This window comes from Mobula hypostoma, chromosome 12 (assembly GCF_963921235.1).
Source record: "Mobula hypostoma chromosome 12, sMobHyp1.1, whole genome shotgun sequence".
Lineage (NCBI taxonomy): Eukaryota > Metazoa > Chordata > Chondrichthyes > Myliobatiformes > Myliobatidae > Mobula > Mobula hypostoma.
In genome coordinates, this window is record NC_086108.1 from 50,529,728 (window position 1) to 50,556,805 (window position 27,078).

The window sequence follows — 27,078 nt, forward strand, 5'->3', positions numbered from 1 at the left end:
GCTACCCTCAGCCTGCTGCCCCAGCACACAACAGCAAACATGATAGCACTGGCCACCACAGACTCATAGAATATCTTCAGCATCATCCGACAGATGTTAAAGGATCTCAGTCTCCTCAGGAAATAGAGGTGGCTCTGACACTTCTTGTAGACAGCCTCAGTGTTCTTTGACCAGTCCAGTTTATTGTCAATTTGTATCCCCAGGTATTTGTAATCCTCCACCATGTCCACACTGACCCCCTGGATGGAAACAGGGGTCACCAGTGCCTTAGCCCTCCTCAGGTCTACCACCAGCTCCTTAGTCTTTTTACAGATATAGGATGTTTAACTTCCAACATCTTCCTTTGCTTGAGGCACAAATCTGGCAGATGGAGAGTTATCACTTTGAGATCCTTTCTTTCTACTCCTGGATCCCATACTTGAACAAATGTTGATTGATGCCAAGGGCAGCCACTCATACTTCACCTCTAGAATTCACTGCTCTGGTCCAGGCTTGGACCAAAGCTGTGCTGAGGCATAGGGAAATAGCAATCTTCAAGAAGATTGGATAAGTGCCAATAGTTGGAAATGTGTTGGAATAGCTTGGCCAGGGGTATGGCAAGTTCTGAAGCACAGGTCTTCTATACTGCAGATTGGACGTTTTCTTGTCCCATCGCTTTGCTGCACCTCACACAGTTGCTTTTTGAAATCATTAAATTTATTTGCATCCTTCACATTGCATTAAACTGGATTTGTACATGATACATATGGATAGAGAGCCAGACAGTGAATAGCCAAACAGTGTAACTTCAAACAGCATGCCATAAGACTCTTCTCATCACTAGTTCAAAATTCTTTCAAGTGACCAAGCCTCATGAATAGTACAAGAAACTCACAAAGCAAAAGAATTGAAATCTACTTTAATGTTAATTAAAGAGACTCCAACTGAACAACTGCACTGCCATATTGTCCAAGGCATCCACTGTGCTGCAGCTAGGTCCTCCTTCAAGTCATTTCCTTCACCTTTGCTTGCACCCTCCTGTGCCCTAGCTGCCAGAAATCAGGGATGTTGCCATCGTGCACAGGCCACCAGTTAGTCACATGCTGGATTTATCCAGCCAACGTGTTCTTCCTACCAACATCCAATCTTCTGTCCAAACACAGCAGCACCACCATCCCCAAAAGGTTCAATATCCCCCGTCACAAGCCCTCAGCCCATTCACACAACTAAACCAACCCCTACCCTCATCACCCTACAATCAATTACAGGCCCAATCCAGGGAGTAGAAAAAAACTTGGGACGATCAGGTAGCGCTTTGGACTCTTATGTGCAATTCAATTCAATGTTGTTGGGGACCTTGGAATTGTAACTGGTTTATTGTTATTACATACACTGAGGTATAGTGAAAAGCTTGTCTAGTGTACTGTTCATAAAGATCAATTCCTTACAAAGTACAAGATAAATCAATAACAATGCAAAATAAAGTGTAACAGCTACAGAGAAGGTGCAGTGCAGGTATACAATAAGTGCAAGATCATAACAAGGCAGATTGTGAGGTCAGAGTCCATTTTATCATACTAGGGAACCATTCAGTAGTCTTATCGCAGCAGGCTAGAAGCTGTCCTTGAGCCAGGTAGCATGTGCCATCAGGTATTTATATCTTCTGCTCAACAGGAAAGGGAAGAAAAGAAAGTGTCCAGAGTGGGTGGGGTCTTTGATTTTGCTGGCTGTTTTACTGAAGCAGAAAGCATAAACAGAGTCTATGGAAGGGAAGCCGGCTTATACGATGATATGCATGTCCACAACTCTTTGCCAGATCTATGCTACCTTTATGCACCTTCTCCGGCATGTTGAGTGATGGTACAGCATGTGTTGTCTACTGAGAACTACAGTGTGGATTCTCATCAGTGGGTTCACATTTGGACGTTCCAGTGTCAGGAACCTGGAAAGTAATGCAACTTCAAAAAGTAGTTACATAAATCTGACATACAATAGTGCACAGATAATGTGTTGCAGCTGCAACATGTGGGAGCTCACGGAAACCACTGTGACAACAAGATTGGCTAAGTGCCGGTAGTTAGAAATGTATTGCAAAAGCAGCTGAAGGGACTTGGGCCAAATGAGCTGGAATCTGAGATTCAGACAGTCCCAGGAATCATGGAGGGGATTAAAGTTTTCTCCAAGAGACAGCCACATCCCTTGAATTAAGATCTGCATGATTGGTCAGTCAAGAGGGAAAAGAAAGGAATGGAGGTTGAACATAAAACGTAGAAATTTACAGCACATTACAGGCCCTTCGGCCCACAATGTTGTGCCAACCATGTAACCTACTATAGAGACTGCCTAGAATTTCCCTAGTGCATAGCCCTCTATTTTTCTAAGCTCCATGTACCTATCTAAGAGGGTCTTAAAATACTCTATTGAAGCTGTGGACTCTATAGAGATAACTTTGTACAAGAGTATAAAGAGGAAACAAGTGTCCAGGCAAACAACAGGAATTCTGCAGATGCTGGAAATTCAAGCAACACACATCAAAGTTGCTGGTGAACGCAGCAGGCCAGGCAGCATCTCTAGGAAGAGGTACAGTCGACGTTTCAGGCTGAGACCCTTCGTCAGGACTAACGAAGTCTGAGTCCTGACGAAGGGTCTCGGCCTGAAACGTCGACTGTACCTCTTCCTGGAAATGCTGCCTGGCCTGCTGCATTCACCAGCAACTTTGATGTGTGTTGCTTAAGTGTCCAGGCAATTTTTTTTTCCAGATCTAACACTGGACAAAGAAAAAAATCATCATGTCATGCAACATCTGTTGAGGCAAAGGGATGGTCAATGAGAGATTTTATTAATAATCTAGTAGTTAAATAGCATTTAGGGAAAAATTATACTGATAGGATAATCTTTTTGTAAAAGGAATAAAAACCATTTCATTCAAGCTAGAATCAGGATCTTAACATCTAGACAAAATAATCCATGTAGTTATGAAATGTTAGTTGGCTGTGGAGGGTTGGGGAAATAATTTAAAAGAGTTGACAGTAAACAAGTATAACTAGTACTTACACACACTTTGCTGCAAATGTATTTCTTTCTAAGGCACAAACAAAAAAAATCAATAGGAAATGGCTTATCACCAAAGTGCACAAAGCCTGAAGATTGTCAGGCTCCAGCAAAGGAGGACCAGAAAATTGTTAAGGGTAATTCCAGCCAAAAGCAAAACGGTAAAAGATTGCATAAGTCTGCAAAAAGAAACACAAATGTAAAAGTTAACCTGAGTGCCATAAAGACAGAGACTGGAGTGACACCCTAATAGCAAATAAGTTAAACAAATATCTTCTGCCTTCATGAAGGAGATATATAATAATCAAGTACAGGGAAAGAAAGTACACTGGCAAAACTCGGTCACTGAGCGCATGACTCAATCTCCACCCAGAGAGGGCAGCAGCATAGCTACGTGTGTCACAGGGCTCCAAACCCCACTCACATTTCCCTGCTAATGGTATGTAGTTTGATCTTGGTTTAAAAAAAGATAAAATTTTGTTCAGCTCATTCATCCTATGACTATCTCTGGCAGACGAGCATGGACCTTTTTGAACAAGAACTACTATTCAATTTACTAGATGAAAAGATAGTGAAACCAGTTTTAGTCACGACTTTCAGAAGGGATTTGGACATGTATTTGAAAAGGAACACTGGCTAGTCTCCAGTCCTCTGGGATCTTGCCTGTGATTTAAGAGGATACAAACACCTCTGTCACATTCCTAGTAATATCCTCTCTTGCCTCTGTCTATAGCCTGGGATAGATCCCATCGTGCCCTAGTGACAAATCCACCTTACAGTACGTCAAGTGACCAAACACTTCCTCCTCGACGTCAACACATCACAGAACATTAGCATACTCCTCCCTGATTTCACTATCCTCCATGTCCTCCTCCTCCTCAGCAAATACTGATGTGAAGTAATTCTTCAGGATTTCACCCACTTTCACCAGCTCCAGGCACAAATACCCTCCTTTGTCCTTCAGTGGTCCTACCCACTCCCTTTAACCTATGTATATTATGATTGATATTTTAAAATGCTTTTATGGACAGAAGAGATGAAGATTTAATGCAAAAACTATCCTGTGACTTCCTCTGGAACATCCATATATGGGAACATCACTTCAGGAAACAGTCAGGTGTTCTGACTTCACTTGTCCTCTGGGATCAAGAACAACCACAGTGGCAACCAAGCAAAAAGAAGGGGAAATAATTCAAAGTTGCTCACTGTTCTGCTGCTAATAGGCAAGTCTATTACACAATTCAAAATTAGGCCATTTCCTGGATGTTCTCCAAATTTCATTTTTTGCAGTCACATGGCCCAGATTACACCAAAGACAGGAATGGATACAGGTGGTACAAGTCAATATTAGCATATTAACTCAATATTTAGCAACAAAAATGAATGAACAGGCAAAGGGAAGTGGTTATTTTACCTGAAATTTATATTGAAATGTTAAAAAAAGTGTGCGTGAGTCCATAAGTAATTGAAATTCCCACCTCTGGTAATGGTATCCAAATACAACAAAAAATTGCACTTTCAATCATGTCGCACTGGATATAAGCCCACAAAATAACAATGGTCAACAAATGAAATTATAGTAAAATCTATAAGCAGTTGCACAAACAATCTAGAACAACTTACAAAACATTTCAACTTACAGACTTTTAACTCAAAAATATTAATCTCTCATAACAGAGTATTTTTGCAATATGCACTATATTTACCAAATACAGTGCATTCTGGTTAATTGGGGCAGCCGTTTACTTGGGACAACTCTTAAAGAACACAAACTAAATTGAGAAAATAGCTGTGATTCCCTTCGTCTGGTTGGGACACTATACCATTAACGTGGGTAGGAGACTGTTGCTGAACAGTTCCTAACTAGCATCAGTTGCGTGGCCGTTGAGACACTACGCAATGCTTAGAACGATCAGTTTTTATGTAGCGCCAGTTGCGTGTGCTTGTGTCCAAAAAGCAGAGTTTTGTCACTGATAGGTGGTGAGAAATAAGCAGTAAGACAACTCAGAACTGCTTTGCTCACTGTGGTTCAAGCATTCTGACTTGGAGATGCCAGAAATTGCTGGGAGTAAAGATTAAATAATTTCACTACTTCAACAAGTTAGGAACTGCGAAAAATTTGAAGGTATTGACAATCATCTTGAATGTTACAATGAAAATGAAGATTTGAAGGACGCAATCATCGCAAGTATTGTATGAAGGTATTCCATTATTTGCACCAGGTGTCGACACTGATTTTATTCAATTACAGTCAATCAAAAGAACCGATAGATGAATTCCTCTGTCGATAACTATTAGGAAACTAATACATAGCTTTATAGTAATTTAGAGGTAGTGGTAGCGTTCTATTTGATTCTGTATTTCATTTAAATACATAGATTGTTACTCAGTTAAACAGTAACTTGTCTCTTTCATACCTTTAAACTATTTCCATGAAACTTTGGCTAATTGGGGCAGCCACATAATTGGGCCAAAATGTACTAGTCCCCATGCATCCCAATTAACCAGAATCTACTGAATTCCTGTTTTATTTCTTCAAATTGCAGTTCTTCTTCCTCCATTGTTGCTTATTACCTAATGCAATCCTTCAGTTGACCTGATGCTGCTGTTAAATATATAGAATAGAACAGGGGAGAGTACAGTTGACCTGATGCTGATGTTAAATATATAGAATAGAACAGGGGAGAGTACAGTTGACCTGGTGCTCATGTTAAATATACAGAATAGAACATAGAAGAGTACAGCACAGGGACAGGCCACTCAGCCCACAGTGTTGTGCCAAACCAGCTAAAAAGCAAATCAAAACACCCAAACACGAATCCTTCCTATTTACACCATGTCCACATCCCTCCATCTTCCTCACATTAATGAGCCTATCTCAACATCTCTTAAAATCCTCTAATGTATTTGCCTCTACCACCATACCAGCCTATTCCAAGCATCCACCACTGAGTTTAAAAAAAACCCCTACCCCTCACATCCTCTTTGAATCTATCCCCTCTCACCTCCAATGCATGCCCTTTGGGGTTAGACATTTCAACCCGGGGAAACAGATACTCCTTGTCTACTCTATCTATGCCTCTCATAAACTTATAAACCTCTATCACTCTTCCTCTCCAACTATACACTAGCAAAAATCTAAAACTCACAGCTGGTGCGCAAAATTTTTCATATTGCAAGTCTACTGACCATAGCAAGGAGCTGGAAAGGATCACTGGCATTTTGGAGAATTCAGGAGTAATGAAAAGGAAACACAAAAGCAAACTTGGAATTTCAGTCAGAGTAGCAACCAGAAGAGGGGTTAGCAAAGATCATCAAAAACAGAGAAGCAGGCAGAAGAGCATAACATTTCTGTACTATTCTAAAAATGGAGAAAGCGCTATGCAAAATGGAAGTGGGACAACAGAGTTCAAGATGGGATAAAGAGCTGAAAGAGATTGCAGTTGGGAGGGAAAATGTTTGCTGAGTAAGGATCTGCAGGGATGGAGAGGAATTTGAAGTTGACACTTTGAGGGATCAGCAGCCAATGGAAATGACCTTGAAGGTGGTTGAGCAGTAAACTCTGAATAAACTGGCACTTGGATAGTCAGTGCACAGCTCAAGAATCAGGGGAGGAAAGCATTGGGAAACAAATATTCCAGTGGTAGCAAAAGAATAAAAGAAATGAAATGGGACTAACATAAGCACAAGACAGAGGGCAAAAGAGACATCAGGGAGAGTGGTTTCCCTTGAAAACGATATTCAAACTGCATTTGAAGACATGATTAAACTGGATAAATGCAGCAAGTTCCTCAGCCTGAACATAATTAAGTAACCTGATAAATTAAATAAATCGTGCAAAGAGAGGAGGAAAATAGTGAGGTAGTCTACCTGGGTTCATTCTCCATTCAAAAATTTGATGGTGGATGGGAATGCTGAGCGTGTGTCTTCATGTTTCTGTACCTCCTCCTTGATGGCAGCAATGAGCAGAGAATGTGTCCGAAGTGATGGGGGCTCTTAATGATGGATGCTACCTTTTTGAGGCATTGCCTTTTGAAAATGTCGATGCTGGGGAGGCTAGTGGCCATATTGGAGCTGGCTGAATTTTCAGCTTATGGCAGCTTTTTCCAGTCCTGTGCCGTGGCCCCTCCATACCAGATGGTGATGCAACCAGTTAGCATGCTCTCCATGGTACATCTGTAAAGACTTGCGAGTGAATTTGTGACATACCAAGTCTCCTCAAACTTGTAATGTCATATAGCCCAGGATAGATCTTCAGAGATGTTGACACCCAGGAATATGAAACTGATTACCCTTTCAACTGCTAATCCCTCAATGAGGACTGGTGTGTGCCCCCTCAACTTCTCCTTCCTGAAGTCCACATTCAACTCTTTGGTCTTATTGATGCAAGTGCAAGGTCGTTATTTCACCACTCAACCAGTTGTTCTATCTCACTCGTATACGCCTCCTTGTCACCATCTGAAACTCTGCCAACAAAAATTGTGTCATCGGCAAATTTATAGATGGCTTTTGAGCTGTGCCTAGCCACACAGTTGTGGGTGTAGAGCAGAACAGTGCTGTGGGCTAAGCACGTATCCTCAAGCTGCACTCATGCTGATTGTCAGCAAGGAGGAGATGTATTTTCTGATCTGCACTGACTGTGATCTCCTGCTGAGGAAGTTAAGGATCTACTTGCAGAGGGAGGTACAGAGGCCCAGGTTTTGTAGCTTGTTGATTAGTACTGAGGGAATAACAGTGTTGAACGCAGAGCTGTAATCAATAAAGAGAAGCCTGACGTAGGTTTTGCTATTGTCCAGCTGGTGCAATGCCAAGTGGAGAGCCAGTGAGATTGCATTCACTGTAGACCTATTGTGGCAATGGGCAAATTGTATTGGGTCCAGGTCCATGCTTATGCAGGAGTTGATTTTGGCCATGACCACCCTCTCAAAGCACTTCATCACAATAGATGTGAGTGCCATTAGGCGATAGTCATAGAGGCAGCTCACTCTGCTCTTCTTGGGCACTTTTAAGGCAGGTGAGAATCTCTGACTGCAGCAGTGAGAGACTGAAGATGTCCTTAAATAATCTTGCCAGCTGGTTGGCACAGGTTTTTCCCAGTGCCCTACCAGCTACACCAATAGGGCCTTATGCCTTGTGACAATAGAATTTGAAAACCATTGTGAAATCACTGAATAATTACTGTATGTAGAATGACATTTGGGAGGAGGACATGAATTGGATTAGTCTGAAACAAGAGTACATTTCCAAAAATTTTCAGTGGCTTTTGATCACACTGCACTTTCTTACTTTCTAGGTCAGACAGGATGTTAATATCATTTAGCAGGTCATTTTGGCTTTTTAGATGTTATCTCACAAGATCTAGCAATTTCTAAACCATTAAACAACCAAGATTGGCAATAACTTATCAACTGATGAAAAATTATTTAGAACTTTCTGTTATTCAACACCGGTTTGATTTTCTTTGTTTTAATATTATGTGTTAACCTGATAGAAAACAACTTCAATATCTATTCAAGAATGGGTACATACCTCATTTGATAATACCGGTAACAATTTAAAATGAGACTCTTTTGAAGTAGTGTTGACTTGGCACCAAGTTCCCACGTAGTTAAGTCCTTGCAACAATTTTTTTAAAAAGCTCATGCGCTATCGAAAATTGACAGTAGTCAGCCAGCACGTCAGTTGCTGTGGAAACGACTGCGTGTGGTTGCATCTTACTGATGATACACATACTCAGAGGCACAACAATATCACCACCTGAACAGTGGTTTCTGTATTACTAAGGCCTGTCAAGATGTCTTTCAAAGAATACTAAATTTGTCAAAAAATGACAGTTCAACAGACACAAAGTGGGCATGACTGCAAGTTGAAGACTGCAAGTGGATGTCAAAGTTACAGCGAAATAAGATCTGAGTCAAGGCCAGCTTCAGTTCCTTGTAAAACTTAGGAATTTTAGGAACACCAAGCCACGATTTTAAAATCCATTGACAAAGAAAAGCAATGTCTAAACATGGATTTAGTTGTGGTTATGCAAGGTTGTGCATAACTACCTGCTATGCAAGAGTTCTTCAATGTCAGCTTGACGTGATATGAGAGTAACACGAGTCATGTTCAGCCTTGACTCTTTCGTGAATCTCTAATGGTTGGTAAAAATGCATGTAATTGTATAACCATAACCATAACCTGCATGCTCCCAACTGAGGGGTGATGTGGAAAAGATCATGAGGGAAAAGGAGACCCTTCAGAAAGTAAATGGCATACAAACCTTTCAGTAACAGAAGTCCCGAGTTACATTACTTTTGACTATACAACCATGTACGAGGGGTGATTGATAAGTTCATGGCCTAAGGTAGAAAAAATCAATTTTAGAAAACCTAGCACATTTATTTTTCACCATAGTCCCCTCCTACATTTACACACTTAGTCCAGCAGTCGTAGAGCATACGGATCTTGGACCTCCAGAAAGTGTCCACAGCAGGGGTGATTGATAAGTTCATGGCCTAAGGTAGAAGGAGACGAGTTATACAGCTCTCACTACATGCACATGCAGGTCAACTCTTTGAGTGATTATGCAGAAAGTTTGAAGTTAATAACTCATCAGGAGTGATAAGTTCGTGGCCTAAGGTAGAAGGAGAGGAGTTATTAACTTCAAACTTCCTGCCTAATCACTCAAAGAGTTGACCTGCATATGCATGTAAAGAAAGCTGTATAACTCATCTCCTTCTACCTCAGGCCACAAACTTATCAATCACCCATCTGTGGACACTTTCTGGAGGTCCAAGATCCGTCTGCTCCACAACCGCTGGACTAAGTGTGTAAATGTAGGAGAGGACTATGTCGAAAAATAAATGTGCTACGTTTTCTAAAATTGACTTTTTCTACCTTAGGCCATGAACTTATCAATCACTCCTCATATAATAACCATGAGATAGAGTTACAAGATCAAGAAGCTACTTTAAGACACAGTTCTGTAAATATCTTAAAGTCTCAGTTATGATAAACACCAAGTTGTACACAATTTCCTGACACACATCTTTAAAGTTTCTACATTTGTAAAGATTACAATTCACATTGGCCAGGTGCACTCCCCTCATCCAAATCAAAACAGCAGATTACACAACTTCAGAGATTGGTATCAGTATGATTGGGAAGACACAAAAAAGATTGTCAACGTAACTAAAGGATAATATTGTTTTTTGTTCTTCATTCCTTGTCTGTGAGGGCACAGTTAGTGCAGTGAAAATCTTGCCTGACAAACCAAGCAGTATAGACAAAGGGGAAATCAATGGATGTTGTTTCAGAAAGCCTTTGACAAGGTGCCACACGAGGCAGCTTAACAATCTACGAGCCCACAGTAATGATTGTGACATGGATAAAACAGTGGCTGATTCACATGAGGCAAAGAGTGGGAATAAAGGGAGCTTCTCTGGTTGGCTGCTGGTAATCAGTGGTGTTCCACAGAGGGACAGCTTCTTTTTACATCATATGTCAATGACTCGGATGACGGAATTGATGGCTTTGAAGCCAAGATTGCGGATGATATGAAGATAGGTGGAGGGGTAGGTAGTGTTGAGGAAGCAGGGAGGCTGCTGAAGGACTTAGATTAGGAGAATGGGCAAAGAAGTGGCAGATGTAATACAGTGACGGGAGATGTACGGTCATGCACTTTAGTAGCAGAAATAAAAATTCAGACTATTTTCTAAATGGAGAAAAAAATTCAAAGGGATTTGGGAGTTCCTGTGCAAGGTTCCCTAAAGGTTGATTTACAGGTTGAATCAGTGGTGAGGAAGGCAAATGTGATGTTAGCATTCATTTCAAGAGGACTAGAATATAAAAGCAAAGATGTAATGCTGAGGTTTTATAAATCACTGGTGATGCCTCACTTGAAGTATTGTGAGCAGTTTTGGGCCTAAGAAAGGATGTGTTGACGTTGTAGAGGATTCAAAGGAGTTTCATGAAAATGATTCTGGGATTGAAACATTTACCGTATGATGGCTCTGGGTCTATCCTCACCGGAACTCAGAGCATGAGGGGGGATCTCATTGAAACGTATCGAATGTTGGCCAGTTCCTGCAGTGGACGAGTCTAGGACCCGGGGGCACAGCTTTGGAACAGAAGGTACGTCCATTTAGAACAGACATGAGGAGATTTTTTTTTTAGCCAGAGAGTGGTGAATCTGTGAAATTCATTGCCATAAGTGGCTGTGGAGGCAAAATCATTGGATAAATTTAAGGCAGAGGTCGATAGGTTCTTGAGGGCATAAAGGGTTATGGCGAGAAAGCAGGAGATTGGAGCTGAATGGGTAATGGACTGGTCATGATAAAATGTCGGAGCTGACTTGATGGGCCAAATGCCCTAATTCTGCTCCTATGGTCCTACTGAGTTTGCACAGCAGTACCTCTCTCTAGCTATTCTCCTCAGCATCTAATCCCAGCCAGAAAATTTTAAAAATCTTACATTCCTGGAATTCTGAAACCAAAACAGAAAGTGCTAGAAACATTAGGCAGCAGAAATTGAATGAACTTTTCTGGTTCAAAGACCCTTTGTCAGGATTGGGAAAAGGAGAAAAGTAGGTTTGTTTAAAGTTGTAGTGCAGATGCAGCATCTGCCCTTTCATCTCTTCCCTTCCTATAACTCAGAGATACAGTCTTTCGAGGTTAAGCAACAATTCACTTGCACTACTTCCACTCATTCACAAATGTGGACTCCTCCACGTTGCAGAACCAAACGCTGGCTGAATGATGTTCCTGCTGTCAATTCACAGGAATGACACTGTCTTCTGTTCCCTGTTACTTTAATCTCCATCCAATTCCTATTGTGGCCTCCTGCACCACTGCAGTGAGACCCAATGCAAAGTTGCAGAGTTGTATAATGTAGCTTTCCAGACTGATATCAAACCCTCCAACTCCATGTCACCGACTTTCTTTGACTGTAGTAGACTTGGCCACTTCTGCTGCGAGTCATCCAACAATGATACTTCCTGAATTTTGCTCTGCCCACTCGTATAGCTTTATTTATTTATTTATTTATTGAGATACCACATGGAATAGGTCCTTTGACCCACGTCGCCCAGCTATCTCACGATTTAATCCTAGCCTAATCACAGGACAACTTACAATGACCAAGGACCTACCACTTGGTACATATTTGGACTGTGGGAGGAACCTGGAGCACCCGGTGGAAACCCATACAGTCATGAGCAGAACGTACAAACTCTTTACAAGCATTGGTTGTAATTGAACCCATGTCACCTACACCGGAAAGCACTGTGCTAACCACTACACCACTGCATTGCCCCAATTTTTTGTAATATATTTTATAACCACATTATTCAGACTGCAGTCATTCACATTTCAATTTTGGAAAGAGGTGCAATACTGGAATTAGAAGTTCGTTATCAGTGAATAATAGATGTCATAATGATTTCAGTGCATGGCCTGTAGCAGCTCCAAAGAATATGGGCTTGTTGCATTCCAGTTGCAAAATGTACAGTACACTTCCAATCATACCATTGAGAAACACCAATTAACTCAATGTTTTTGTATTCGCCATTTTCTGGCTAAGGAAGTTCATCCCTATCTCTATTCTAAATGGATGTCCCTCTATTCTGAGGCTATCTCCTCGGGTCCAAGGCTCCCTGACTATAGGAAACAACCTCTCCACATTCACTCAGGAGCCACAGCCCTGTAATTAATAACACATATTGAGACAAAAACATAATTATCTAAATACCCCATTAAACCATCTAACCAGACTTTAGATATTCTAATTTCCCGATCTAATCCTCCTGCTACCTTATCTGCAATTTAAATTTACGTCTTTTATTGCTATTTCCCAGTTCTACCGAGGTCTTCAGCCTGAAGCATTAACTCTCTTCCTCCAAGTGTTTCCACCACGTTCTGCTTTTGTTTTGAATCTGCCTGCCCTCAGCAGTTTGCAGAGGAGATGGGGAAACAGATTATCTGCATCCCCAGTTGATTCAGTAATGGCCTGCAGCCTGGCTCAATTTATCAGAGAGTTTAAAGTACATTAACTTCAGCACATAAGGCGAGCCCTGTGATGTCATTCAAGTGAAGGATAACGCTTTGTGCAATAGTTTCAATATTGGACTTTAAGCAACCATGTGAAAGAAATACCTTCTCCACATCCGGCAAAATGGAGGCACAACTTGTCGCAGTGGCTTCTAAGGGCTCAACAAAAGGTGCTACTGTAATACTTAAATGTTCATCTGATGATCCTGCTATAGATTAGATTAGATTATGAGGACACGCAGTCCTCTTTTATTGTCATTTAGTAATGCATGCACTAAGAAATGATACAATATTTCTCCAGAATGATATTACAGAAACACATGACAAACCGACTGAAAAACTGACAAAAACCACATAATTATAACATATAGTTACAACAGTGCAAAGCAATACCATAATTGAATAAAGAACAGACCATGGGCACGGTAAAAAGTCTCAAAGTATATGTTACGAACTCAAGGTACTACAGGTCTATGCCTTCAGCAGGTTGTTTGCTGGTGGAGAAAGTGAAGGAGCTGTGCATCGTGCTGTTGCCTGAGTCGATGGAGGTTCACAGTCAAATAGCGAGTGGTCATCATGGTTGCTTTTCTTGTGATGGTAAGACCCCTTTGGGCACTGTTAATCTGGTGCACCACAAGTTCGATCCGCTGATTTATTGGATGTGAGCAGGGGTAGATAGAGGGAGCCTAGTCCTCAGTCATAGCAAGGACTAGGCCTGAAGCCACGGTGTTGCCTGTTTGCAGCCGCCCGGAGTCAGGGGATGAAGCTGTTGTGCTTCACTGGGGGCGGTGTGGCATGACTTCCAGAATAGAGCTGGAGCTCTCCTCCCAGAGTTTCTGCAGAAGACAAACTCTGCTGTGGTTGGCTGCAGATTTTTTTATCGGCTTTCAATGGACTTGGGCCTCAAGCTGCAGGGTCACTTGCTTTTCTGCCAGCAGAGGAGAAGCGCCCGAGAGCAGAGCAATGGGTAAGCACCGGGCCCCAAACCCACAGGGTCACCTTGCAGGTGTCGGGGCCAGTTGACAGATGATATTAGTGGGATGGGTTGGGGGAGTCTGGACAATATATAAATATGTACATTCTGCATCATTGTGTATTGCTTATATTCTCTTTGCGTTTGTTGACTTTAATGTAGGAGGACTGAACATCAAGTCGCGGGGTTGGGGGGGAAGGGGTGAATGCCGGGACTCTTGTGTGATTGTGATCTTGTGTGTGCTTACTGTGTGGGACTGTCGGTAATGTGTCTTTGCTCCTTGACCCAGCAGTAACGCTGTCCCATTTGGCTATACTCATAAATATTCATATTAGTTAAATGAGTATTAAACTTGAATTCAAATGAATCGAATAAACAAGATTTTGACGCTATTTATTGATCGAGATACAGCACGGAGTTGGCACTTCTGACCCTTCGAGCCAAGCTGCCCAGCAATTCCCCAATTTAATCCTGGCCTAATCATGGGACAATTTACAATGACCAACTAACTTACCAATGGACTGTGTCAGGAAACCAGAGCACCTGGAGGAAGCCCACATGGTTACGTGAAGAACATGCAATCTCCTTACACACAGTGGCAGTAACTGAACCTGGGTCATCTGTTGCAAAGTGTTGTGCTAATTACTATATTACTGTGCTGCCATATCATTTCTGTAAAACGTCAATTCATTCACAGAATGGGAGGCAAACCAAACTAATGCATATTTCCGGCTAGTACTAACATTCGTATAAACCTACACTATCTCAAGCAGTTTTTCAGCCACAACTGTCTATTCCAGTCGACTTATCTGCTTCCATGTCATTCAGACTCCATACATCACAAATCTCTGTGAGGGATTTGTTATGTTACCTTAATGAAGATTGCAAAGAATAGCGGACCCAGAACACTAAGACATAACCAACTGCAGGGGATTTAGAACTGAAAGCAATTGGTCAGATGACTACACGTACACTCAAGGCAACTGTAGGACACATCCAATGCATATTTGGAAGCCGGTTCACCCTGACTTAGCCAACTTCAATTATTCATTTAGATCTGATTCAACATTTCTCTTTAGATAAGAATCAGAAAGTGAACAAATAGAATCACGAATTGAAACCATTGCTTGGAAGTGACATCATATCCAACATGTCTTAAACTTCTAGATATGATTAAACACTGCGTGTGTAAAATACCTATCAGCTAGCCCATCACAGATAGCTTACCCATTTTATCTAAAAAATTTTCTGTATCTGCAAATGTACAAGTACATTTTAAACATCTGTCGCATTGCCTTTTATAATAATTTTACTTATAGAGCACGTTCCATACAGATCATGTAGTTCAAAGTACTTTACAATGGGATAAAATACAAGCATGAAAATATAAAAAGTTAAAATAAAAATAAACGTGAATATAAAAGACAAATGTTTATTTAAAAACAAATAAATAAATAGGTTTTGAGCTGATGTTTACAAGTGTCAACTAAGTCTGCATCCCATAGTTTTAGGTTTAGGTTTATAGTTTTCATATCAAATGATATTAGCGTCTATTAAATAACTTATGCTATCCCTTGATGCCCAGCCCATGGCATTCTCTCTGGAGCCACCAAGTGTATTTACTATATTCAATTCAGTCCACGGAGACAATGTCAACTCGTGGAGTGATTCCATTTCTCTATGACCTATTCCCTTTCATGCCGATCGACTCCTCTTATTCCCCTACCAGCCATCGACACCAAGGGATAATTTCAGTGTACAGCTAGACAATGGGGTGACCTGTTGGGGCACCCTTTGAAAGAAGGGTAGTGCAGACTGATGTGACCAGAATGAACATTAAATTTTCCTGAATGCTATTGGTATCGGTTTGCTTTGGAAATTGAAGCAGAAAACCTCAGTTTATTAAAGAAGAACGACGCATAGCAAGGCAAATATAGCTCCTCCCCGTTTAATGAAGGACTCTTTTGATGGCATCATTTCTGGTTGATCTGCCACCCTTGTGCCTCTCGTTGTCATTCTGGAGACATGCAACCCTTTCATCCTCTGTCTCTTCATCTCTTCTGCTGTTTGTTCTTCGTCTCTGATCCTGCAGACATGCATTTCTCAGCTCCTTTGTCTCTTCCTCTCTTCTCCTTCTATGCCAGTTGTTGTCATTTTGAAGACGTTCATGTCTCTCCTCCTCCTCTGTCTCTTCTTCTCTCATCTTTTTTGTCCTGACTCTTTGATCCTGGAGTCGTGCGGCCCTGGCCTCATCCGATTCTTGTTCTCTCCCTCTCCTTGCTGCTTCCCAACGACATTTGGCGTCATCTCTTGACCATAACGTCACACTTCCCTTTCCATGCGGCATAATTAGGCTGGCCATATTTTTTTACCCTAATGCTGGATAGAAGATACGAAGCAGCAACACCAAAGCCTCCAGGATGCTAATTATTCTTGATGATGTGGTTGGTGCTCTCCTAAATGGACGTGATATAGTCACCGCTGTCCTTTGACTGCAGCAAAGGGTTTGATGGGTGTCTCGAAGTATGTAATTACAATAAGATTTAATTATCTCTTATTGATGGGTCTCAGTTTGATCTGTCCCAATCCTGCACATGCTGATGGTGATTAGCAGAATGTGACCACTCGAAATAGAGCTGCCCTGCCCTTTTGCTCCGGTTGGTGTCACTGCTGTGAGCATCGTGAGTCGCTTCTGAGGGTGGCCGTGCGCATGCGTCGTGGTGTCGCATCACAGTTTCCATCATGGCTGACATTGGCTCTCGGGTGAAAGTGGGGCTGTTGATTTTGGCGAGTGAGCAATTTTATACGAACATATAACCCCTGAACTTTGCCTGCATTCTATAAGTTAGCGCATTTTAAGTCGACTTAGCCAAAAATAGTGCCGCTGCAATGCACCGTTTGCGATAATTGGAGGTCACAAACAGAGCATGAGAGTTTTAGTAGTATATAGATAGATTAACTTACTAATCAGCAGGTTCTTGAGATGAGAGGAAACTGGAGAACCTAGGAGGAATATACAGTCAGAAAGGGAATGGGCAAACTCCAAGCAAGCAGCCTCATTATGAACCCAAAACTAGTGGAATTGTCAAACAGCTGCACCCCTGTGCGGCCCTTGTTTGGTTTCTGGTTTTCTTATTTACTTACAGAGATACAGTGTGGGATAGGCCCTTTGAGCCTCGCTGCCCGGCAATCCCCCAATTTAATCGCACCCTAATGACCGGACAATTAACAATGACCTACCAACCAGTACGTCTTTGAATGGTGGGAGTAAACTGGAACACTGGAGGAAATCATGCACGGGTAGAACGCACAAACTCCTTAGACATCTATACTGTAAAGTGTTGTGCTAACCATTATGCTACTGTGCACTTGAACTTTAATTGTGCCACCCCCCCCCAGGACACTATAACAGAAAGTTCAAATATTAACCAATACTGTATTCATGGAAATGTTATCTCCAATAAAAATGTAGCCCAGTATCTCATTCTCTCCAACGTATATTTGTTCATTTATAAAAATAGGGGAATGGCACCTTTCAAACAAAAATATTCAGCAGCAACATCTTTAAGATACCTACACAAATGTGGCACATACTTCATCAGGAATTAAACATGAACTTTAATTAGTGCTAGACAATTTTAAGTGGCTTCCTAAACAACAGGACAAAGGGACAGAGCCTTAAGGTCTCAGGTGAAGAACCTGTGACAATGATGATTCACCTTGAGTGTGTACTCAATCCTCGGGTGAAGGTCACCTCGAACTTACTGTATGTTACTAATTGAACTGATGTTAGTAGAATACCAATTACTTAAAGGTGCAGACTGTTTTTATTCTTTAAAAAAAACAGAACAGATAGAGGAGGAGAAATTAAAAACTAACTACTTCATGGGCTAAGCATTGTCTCATATCATGAGTGCTTCAACGAGACAAAAAACCAAGAGTTTTTTTTAAGATTATGAAGACACGTAGTCCTCTTTTATTGTCATTTAGTAATGCATGCATTAAGAAATGATACAATATTTCCTCCGGTGTGATATCACAAAACACAGGGCAGACCAAGACTGAAAAAACTGAAAAAACCACATAATTATACATATAGTTACAACAGTGCAACAATACCATAACTTGATGAAGAAAGTCTGTGAGCACAGCAAAGTTCAAAGTTTCTCAAATGTCCCACACCTCATGCAGACGGGAGAGGGAAGAAAAACTCTCCCTGCCATGCCGACCACAATCCGACTCTGAGTCATCCGAAAACTTCGAGCTCTGATCAGTTCTCCGACACCGAGTACCAAGCGGCATCTCTGCCGAAAGATTTGACCTCCTTCTTGGTCGCCAAAATCAGGCAAGGCCGGGGATTTTGAGGCCTACCCTTCGGAAGATTCCCGACTGCGCAGTAACAACAGCAGCGAACGGGCGATTAAGAAATTTCTCCAGATGTCCCTCTGGGATTTCACGTCTATTCTCCATCAAATCAGAATTGTCCACAGTCCCTATTTAACAGATACAACATCATTTTTCACCGGAGAGCTGCGCACACGTGGTGCACTGCTATCTTCTCCTCCCGCCATCACTGTTAATGAAAATATGCAAACAAGTATTTCTCCAGGAAAAGTATACCTTTTCTCTCTTGTGCAACTTAGGGACAGCAGTGACACACAAGATGCTGGAGGAACTCAGTGGTCAGGCAGCATCTATAGAGAGGATCTTCTCCATAACTGCTGACTGACCTGCCACATTCCTCCTTGTGTGTGTTATTCTGCACTTCCAGCACCACAGAATTTCCTCTGTCGGTGACGTTCTGCCAGCTCCGTGGTTGTGCATTCCATTCCATTAAAAAAAAGGCCATATTGACGTCAGGCATTTATGGAAACACTTTCTCACAAACAGCAATAAATACCTCTAAAACATTAGTATTACAAAGGATGATTTCACATACTGAGCAAAGCAGGCAAGGGGAAAATCCCAATATTCCAGTGCTAACTTCCTGCACCAAGCAAGGACTGAGGCCAGAAAAGAAAAATCAATCAGCAGCTGTGGAAAGTGAAAATAAAGGTTGCTTTTTTAGGTCAAAGACTGGGTGGGAAAAATTAAAAGGTACTGTGATTTTAAATTGCAGAAAAGGACAAGGGAATATTTGTGATGGGGTGAGATCAGAATTATTATGCCAGTGAGCTGCAACAGTTATGGAGTAAAATAGTTAACGGAGACAATACTGGCAAAGAACAATGACGTGTTGCAAACAGAAAGGCTGTGTGGGTCATTTCCAGCAGCACAGGCTATGCCAGTGAAAAGAGAAAAATAAAACCCTATCATAGATGGATGTTCTACAGCAAAAATGACCAGTTCTGATACAGACAGTGAACTTGTGTTACCTCAGTTTGGAGAAATCAACACTGAGCCCACAAGGCAATGCTCTTTGACTCTGTGTTGGGCTTCAGTGTAACGGCATTATTTCCTGGGCTGACAGCTTGCAAGCCATAATCCTGATGACTAGGTTTACAAAAGAGAGGATGGTTAATGTCACAGAACAAAAACAAAACTGTATTTTTGCTCCAACACATTTTTCAGTCCTCCTCACCTCATGCTGACAATTTTCACATAGTTACGCATTTAATTTTTCCAGAACTAGTGAGAAGCTGTTCGGCCTGAATGACTACAATCCAAATCAAGTTATTACATGGAGCATACAGAGATGCATTAGAAAGAAAAGAGTCGGGTGAAAAAGAGAAGGATGAGTCTCCTAGATCACAAACTTTGGTACAAGTCAGTTATGCCAGACTTAATATTTAGTTTATCCTCCCAAAACAATGCAAAAGTCAAGATTTAGACAGGGCGAGAGCAAAATTAAGTTTTATGTTTTCATTAACGATGTTCTGGAAAGCCACTGGCAATACACAAGATGGTAAAAGGAACAAAGAAAACAAAATCAAGCAATTTTAATGATGCTGTTTAAAAGTCTGAAACCCCTGTGAAATTGCAAGACAGACAGACATTTCCTCCATTTCCTTGCTCTCTCCAGAACAACTTTGCTAGCCTGACCACAATCATGATCCTTACCTGAAACTAAGCTTAAGGAAGTGTTTTTTTTAAATCTGCAGATGCTGGAAATCTGAAATAAGGACTTGAAGCGTTCAGGAGGTCAGGCAACAGGAGTGAAAGGAGAAATAAAGATAACGTTTCAGGCTAGCCTTCTTCCAGAAGTGGGAAAGAAATAAAATGGTAGTTTTACATTGCAGAGAACATAACGAGGGAGATAGATAGAATCCTCCCACCAACATAGGACCATTTTTTTCCCCTGTCTCCTAGTTCTGATGAAGGGCTTTCAACCTTTAAAATTAACTGTTTCCCTATCCACAGATATTGTCTGAACTGCTGAGTGCTTACAACTTTTAAAACATTTATTTCTTTTTCACATTGTTGTTCAGACCAAGTCTGACACCAATGAATTAACCCTCCAAGTTTTGAAACTTTCCTCTTCATTGTCTTTCTCAAGGAAAAGATTTGCATAGCTGATTGCTTTCATTTTTAACCCAAAGCAAAATTTACTCTTCAACGACCAAACTGTCCGGGTATGCTTTGACTTGCATCACCAGTGACATACAATAACCTTAGTATACTTTTCGGTTCCATTTCAGGAAATGAACAGACATTATCAATTATTAGCTTCCCTGTGTCGACTGAATTGCATTGGCTTATTAACAGGCTGAGGTACACAAAGGGTGCGGCTTTACCATCCTGCTTAAGCCAGTGGGCTCTATAGTTTGACTACTTTGCTTTGATATTTTGGCCAGCATTCATCCCAACCCAATGCCTAAAATGACAATGATCTGGATGTTTATTTCAGGAGTCTTTATGACAGCTTGCCACGGCTTTTCTCATTACTTTAATATAACATAAACAATGCATTTCCCTGTATGCTCTGATGTACATGTGATACATAAACCTGAATTTTGAATCAATTTGAATCTATAGTAAGTACCTCAGTAGTGTTACTACACTTTGAAAATGCAAATATTCAAAAGCTTTATTGGGTGCCTCCTTGAGCTCATACTGTGGCCACTGGGTGTATTTCTGTATGTTCATAGTCTTCTACTGCTGTAGTCCATCCACATCAAGGTTCGACATGTTGTGCATTTAGAGATGCTCTTCTGCACACCATTGTTGTAAGGCATGACTGCCTGAGTTACTGTAGCCTTCCAGTCTGGTCATTCTCCTCTGACCTCTCTCATTAACAAGACATTTTCACCCACAGAACTGCCACTCACTGGATGTTGTTTTCTTTTTTTAAAAAAAATTACACCATTCCCTGCAAACTGTAGAGACATTTGTGCATTAAAATCCCCGGAGATCAGTAATTTCTGAGATACTCAAACCACTCCCTCTGCACTAACAATCTTTTTATTTTTTATTTTTATTTTTATTTTATTATTTATTTTTAACAAGTATATATAAAAGTCAAAGTCACTTAGATCACATTTCCTCCCCATTTTGATGTTTGATCTGAACAACGACTGAGCCCCTTGATGCTGTCTCGATGCTTCTATGCATTGAGATGCTGTCACATGATTGGTTGATCAGATATTTGCATTAACAAGCAGGTGTGCCTAATAATGTGACAACTGAGTGCAAATGCACAGCTCCAACCACCCAAACTGCTGGTGCTGGCTGTATGGAGTTCACACATTACTTTTGAGATTGTGTAGATTTCCCCTGGTTACTCCGGTTTCCTCCAATATCCCATGCATGGTCACTAATTTAATCCTCAGGTATAGAACGGTGGTACAATTTGATGGGCAGTGGCAGACAAGGGAGGGGGTGGGATGTCAGGAGCTGATGGGGATGTGGGGAGAATAAAATGGAGTCAGTTCTGATGAAGAGTTGCAGACCCAAAACATTTAACTGTTTCTCTTGCCACAGATGCTGCCCAGCTTGCTGGGTTTTTCCCCAGTATTTTGTTCTTGTTTGAGATTTTCAGATTATGCAGTTTTTTTCCCCTGAACTTCACAACAGATTTGGTATTGAAAAGTTGGGAGGCTGAAGGGTCTGTTTCTCTCCAGAAATTGCCTTAGCAACACAGCGTGGAAACAAAAATCAAATTATAATTTGTATTACAGATTATGGAGAGGTACAGTGAAATAGGATCAAGGAAGAACAATCTGGAAGGGTTAGATATCTGTGGCCATGTACAGAACTGTATGACTAAATTTAAAAAGAATTCATGAATTAGTCAAAATGGAGATTACATGGTTGGAGGATGAGGAAATTTAAACAAGTATATATTAAAAAAAAGTTTGCTGAACTAAAGAAGAGGGGAACATGCCTTCTAAACGATTTTCCTTTGGGTCTAAAATAAAATTCAGTAACAGTGAGAGACACAAGAGACTGCATACGATGGAATCAAGAACAACGATCTGCTGGGAAAGAACTTAGTACATCAAGGGGCACGTGCGGAAGGAAAGAGGTTGCTGAAAGTCGAAGCCCTGCATCAGAGCTCATGACTGCATCAGCAAGAAGCAGAGTTTAGTTTTTGAAGGAACTGCCTCATAATATTTTGCTGCACTGCTCTGACAGTGCAATATCATCCTTGTGTTTTCAATGTTATTGCTGAATTCATTAACTTAAGCTATGGCCTCGGCAAGACACAAACAGACTGAACAGTTTTCATTTGCAATCACTTGGCTTATTGACTGCTTTTCCACATTGAAAAACCTTTCACCAAAAATTCATGAACTTACTTTTCCTTCCTAACTGCAGAGTCACATGTCTGCAATTTAAATAGAAATGCACAGGATTTGCAGAACTGAAACAAACCATCAGCCTCAGTCCGAGTTTCCTCCACTTCATTTCAAGCTACTTCTGCATCCTTTCCATGTTCATAATTGTTTACACTTATCTTTGACCTTGGTCATTGAAGTGCTTCAGTGCACCAAAGGCTGTCAATCCACAAAGTTAATGGCTTACTTGCATGTCCCTTGTGTGGATGCACAACTAACAATAGTGAGGTCTCACTGCTGCCGCAGCTCCACAAAGTCGCCCTGTCTGCAAATCACCTACTAATTTATACTGTCAGAAGACTAAACCAACACCTCCAAAGATTAGAGATATTTACAAACAGTGGAAATACATTTAACTAATTGAAACATATTTAAAAAATATAAGTGTTTACTTATGTAAGTCAATTGAAAATATTAAGTCAAAATAAATGTTAAGAAAAACAAATTACTTAACTTGGCTTATCATTTTATTGATGGTTAGTGATCAGACTAGTCAGTGTGCATATGCTATAGGTGCCACCTATTGCTGGCATAAAGCCAAAAGGCAAAACACAAAGAGAATCTGGCCACAGATCCCTGAAAGTTGCCTCACAGGTGGATAGGGTAGTTAAGAAAGCTTATGGGGTGTTAGCTTTCATAAGTCGAGGGATAGAGTTTAAGAGTCGCGATGTAATGATGCAGCTCTATAAAACTCTGGTTAGGCCACACTTGGAGTACTGTGTCCAGTTCTGGTCGCCTCACTATAGGAAGGATGTGGAAGCATTGGAAAGGGTACAGAGGAGATTTACCAGGATGCTGCCTGGTTTAGAAAGTATGCATTATGATCAGAGATTAAGGGAGCTAGTGCTTTACTCTTTGGAGAGAAGGAGGATGAGAGGAGACATGATAGAGGTGTACAAGATAATAAGAGGAATAGATAGAGTGGATAGCCAGCGCCTCTTCCCCAGGGCACCACTGCTCAATACAAGAGGACATGGCTTTAAGGTAAGGGGTGGGAAATTCAAGGGGGATATTAGAGGAAGGCTTCTTACTCAGAGAGTGGTTGGTGCGTGGAATGCACTGCCTGAGTCAGTGGTGGAGGCAGATACACTGGTGAAATTTAAGAGACTACTAGACAGGTATATGGAGGAATTTAAGGTGGGGGCTTATATGGGAGGCAGGGTTGTGGACCGAAGGGGCTGTACTGTGCTGTACTATTCTATGTTCTACGTTCTATGTTCTCATCTCAGTGACATTAGAAACTGCTCCCCTGCTCTAAGAATGGAGCAAAAGCTGTGGTGGTCCTGCGTCTGATTTCCACCGTTATCCTTGTTCCACCTGGAACATGCTGGTAAGTGTGCTGGCATTTCTCAGCAGAGCCACTCATTAGCTGTTTTAGATTTGTGATACTGGGAAGCCGGGTAGCCAAGAATAACGCATGAGAGACAGACGTGAGGAAGATACATGCTGCTGTTTATTTTACTTGTAAGTCACCTACCCAGAATGCCCTCCGACATGACTTTCAGTACATAACACACCCGGGAAGCTTGACAGCTACCCGTAAGAGTTAAACCAGTGGTCCCCAACCACCGGGCCACGGACTGGTACCGAGGCGCAGGAAACGATATGAGTCAGCTGCACCTTTCCTCATTCCGTCATGCACTATTGAACTTGAACATAGGGTTGCCAACTGTCCCGTATTAGCCGGGACATCCCGTATATTGGTCTAAATTGGTTTGTCCCATACAGGACCTCCCTTGGCCTGTATTTCTCCCGCTAAGGTAGAGCGTTCCTAAAAAACCTTTCGTGCTGAAATGCCGTGAAGCAATTACTATTAATTTATATGGGAAATTTTTTTGAGCGTTCCCAGACCCAAAAAATAACCTACCAAATTATACCAAATAACACATAAAACGTAAATAACACTAACACATAGTGAAAGCAGGAATGATATGATAAATACACAGCCTATATAAAGTAGAAATAATGTATGTACAGTATTGTCGGGAAGATGAAGGCAAAACAGATTTGTGGGAAAAAAAAATCAGCAAATACGCGCAGCTACGCGCACATCACGCATGAACACACATGTGCCCGTGCAAGGCTTCATGGTCATGCTAGTCTTTCCTGGGGTAAAGTGTCCCGGGATTTGACTGCTACTTTTGTCCCTTATTTGGGAGTGAGAAAGTTGGCAATCCTAACTGTAAAAGACACGTTGAAGTGAGTTTAACCCTACTTGAACACACCCCCCCACCCCCGCCGTTGGCCGGTCCGCAAGAATATTGTCAATATTAAACCGGTCCGCGGTGCAAAAAAGGTTGGGGACCCCTGGGTTAAACTGTACATAAATATATAACATATCCCTCCCCCCTTATTTTAAAGGTTTCTCCCTCTTCCCATATACAAACCAGCTGCTGAACTATTAACGGAGTAATTATTAAATTGAAACAACAAAAAGCATTTTTTTCTAAACTAGGGAAACAGGGTAGACTGTCTCTAGTCCCAGACATAACCCTGGGAATGTTCTGCCCCATGTGCTGAGGGTTTATCACGAGAGGTTCAATATATCGGGAGACCGCCTAGGAGGGTGTCAACAGCCTAGCGATAACACCAAAGCCATTTTATCTCTTGGTCCTGTACGTATGGATCTGGCTTGCACACTGCATTGTCAGTAGGGGGCATCAGGTGATGGGGCATGAATGGCCTTGCTGATTCACCAGCAATTTGATGATTCTGATGGGCAAGCAGGTCACCTAGAATATCAGGGGATGCAGGCCACATTACAGGGGCAGTAGAATTTCAGGGGATTTTGATTGCAACGGCAATGTACTACTTGCCTTCATGCCGTTAACTAGCTTATTGAAAGCAGTCATATGTGCCTTTTTCTTGTATTTTTGAGGACCAAATGATGTAGTTAGAGTCTGTTTCAGATGAACAGGATGGCAAGCTTCCTTTCAGATTCCATTTTGAGACCTTTCAGTTCTGTTTCCACAGACAAAACCACCCCAGTCTGAACTCTCCTTTAGGCTCTCCTTGTTGGCAGTACGACTAGACAGCAGTCATTTCACATCCACATTTTCTTTTCACAGTATTTCTAAAATATTGACCTTTTCATTAATCTCTTTAATATCTTCAGTTGATGGAATGGGAGCAAAGTAGTTTGCAAGCTGTGAAACAGCAGTTGGGATCTCCTGCTCCAGAACAGCATGTCACTCAAGTTCTTCATGTGGGGTAACTGTAGGCCACTGGAGTGACTACCTGGTTACTTGAAAACCATTGACTGAACCAGCTGGATGACACTGACCCTTCACTAAGCACCTCTTCAGTCATCGATGCTAGTCCAGGTACACGTTTCTCCTTGTTGAGGTCAAAGTTTCCCAATGAGGGCTTAAGTCAGACCGGTTCCTGGGAACTTCTTGGTCAGCTTCTGATAAGTATCACATCACCTCTGCTCACCATCAACACATTTACCATCACCAAACTCTCGAATGCGCTTTTCCATATAGTCTCGTTCCCTTCCTTCTCTAGCTTCTTTGTCACACAAGTCTTGGTCTCTGCCATCCTGACCAAAGGATCTTAGTGTTATTTTGTGTCCACTTCTAATTTTCCACCAGTACCCAACTGACAAATATTTTCATTTTCCTTATTTTCCAAATACGCATCCAGGTCATTGACTCGTAGAGGTATTAGTCACTTGACAGCCAACAACAAAGCTTCAGCACTGAGGATAGAGTACAACATCAAAATATTCTTCCCTTATTCTCTCTCATGGATCTACAATTTTTTGCTTGAGAACTCCTCACTCCAAATCTAACGCATAATCTTTCTTAGTTCCACCCAGTGGCAAACTCCTGCCAGAACTGGGATACAAGGATGCCTGCCACTTTACAGGGTCCCAGATGCCTTCCCTGTCATATTTTTCCAAAAGACACACTGGTCTCTCCTTTACATATGGGTACTCTTTGATTTTTAGCAGCCTTTCCTTGTAATATCTATATGGTTTCTTCATGCCACACATTTTTATTGTATCATTTAATTGATCTTTTTTCTTCAATCCCTTTTTTTTTATTAAATCCATGCTGTCACCAAGGCTCAGCAACCACCTCCACAATTCTGCTCAGAACGCAGGCTTAACAGTGATTCCTTTCATACTGCCCAGTTCTTTGTTGAATACTTCTGCATATTTCTTCAAAACCTCTTGGAGACTAGTGTTACCACCAATCAAGTGCACTTATTGCCAGTTAAGTCTTAGCTGCCCAGAAGCACTGAATAACTACCTGTTACCAAT

At 41.4% G+C, this 27,078-nt stretch overlaps 1 protein-coding gene and 1 pseudogene across 2 annotated transcripts in view; both read right to left on the bottom strand.

The window, feature by feature from the left end:
- The window catches only part of LOC134354795 (cytosolic phospholipase A2-like), a 176,351-nt gene that overhangs the window by 134,514 nt on the left and 14,759 nt on the right, over positions 1 to 27,078 (bottom strand). The gene's annotated exons all lie outside the window — the stretch shown is intronic.
- LOC134355086 (eukaryotic translation initiation factor 4E transporter-like) lies at positions 25,571 to 26,891 on the bottom strand (annotated as a pseudogene).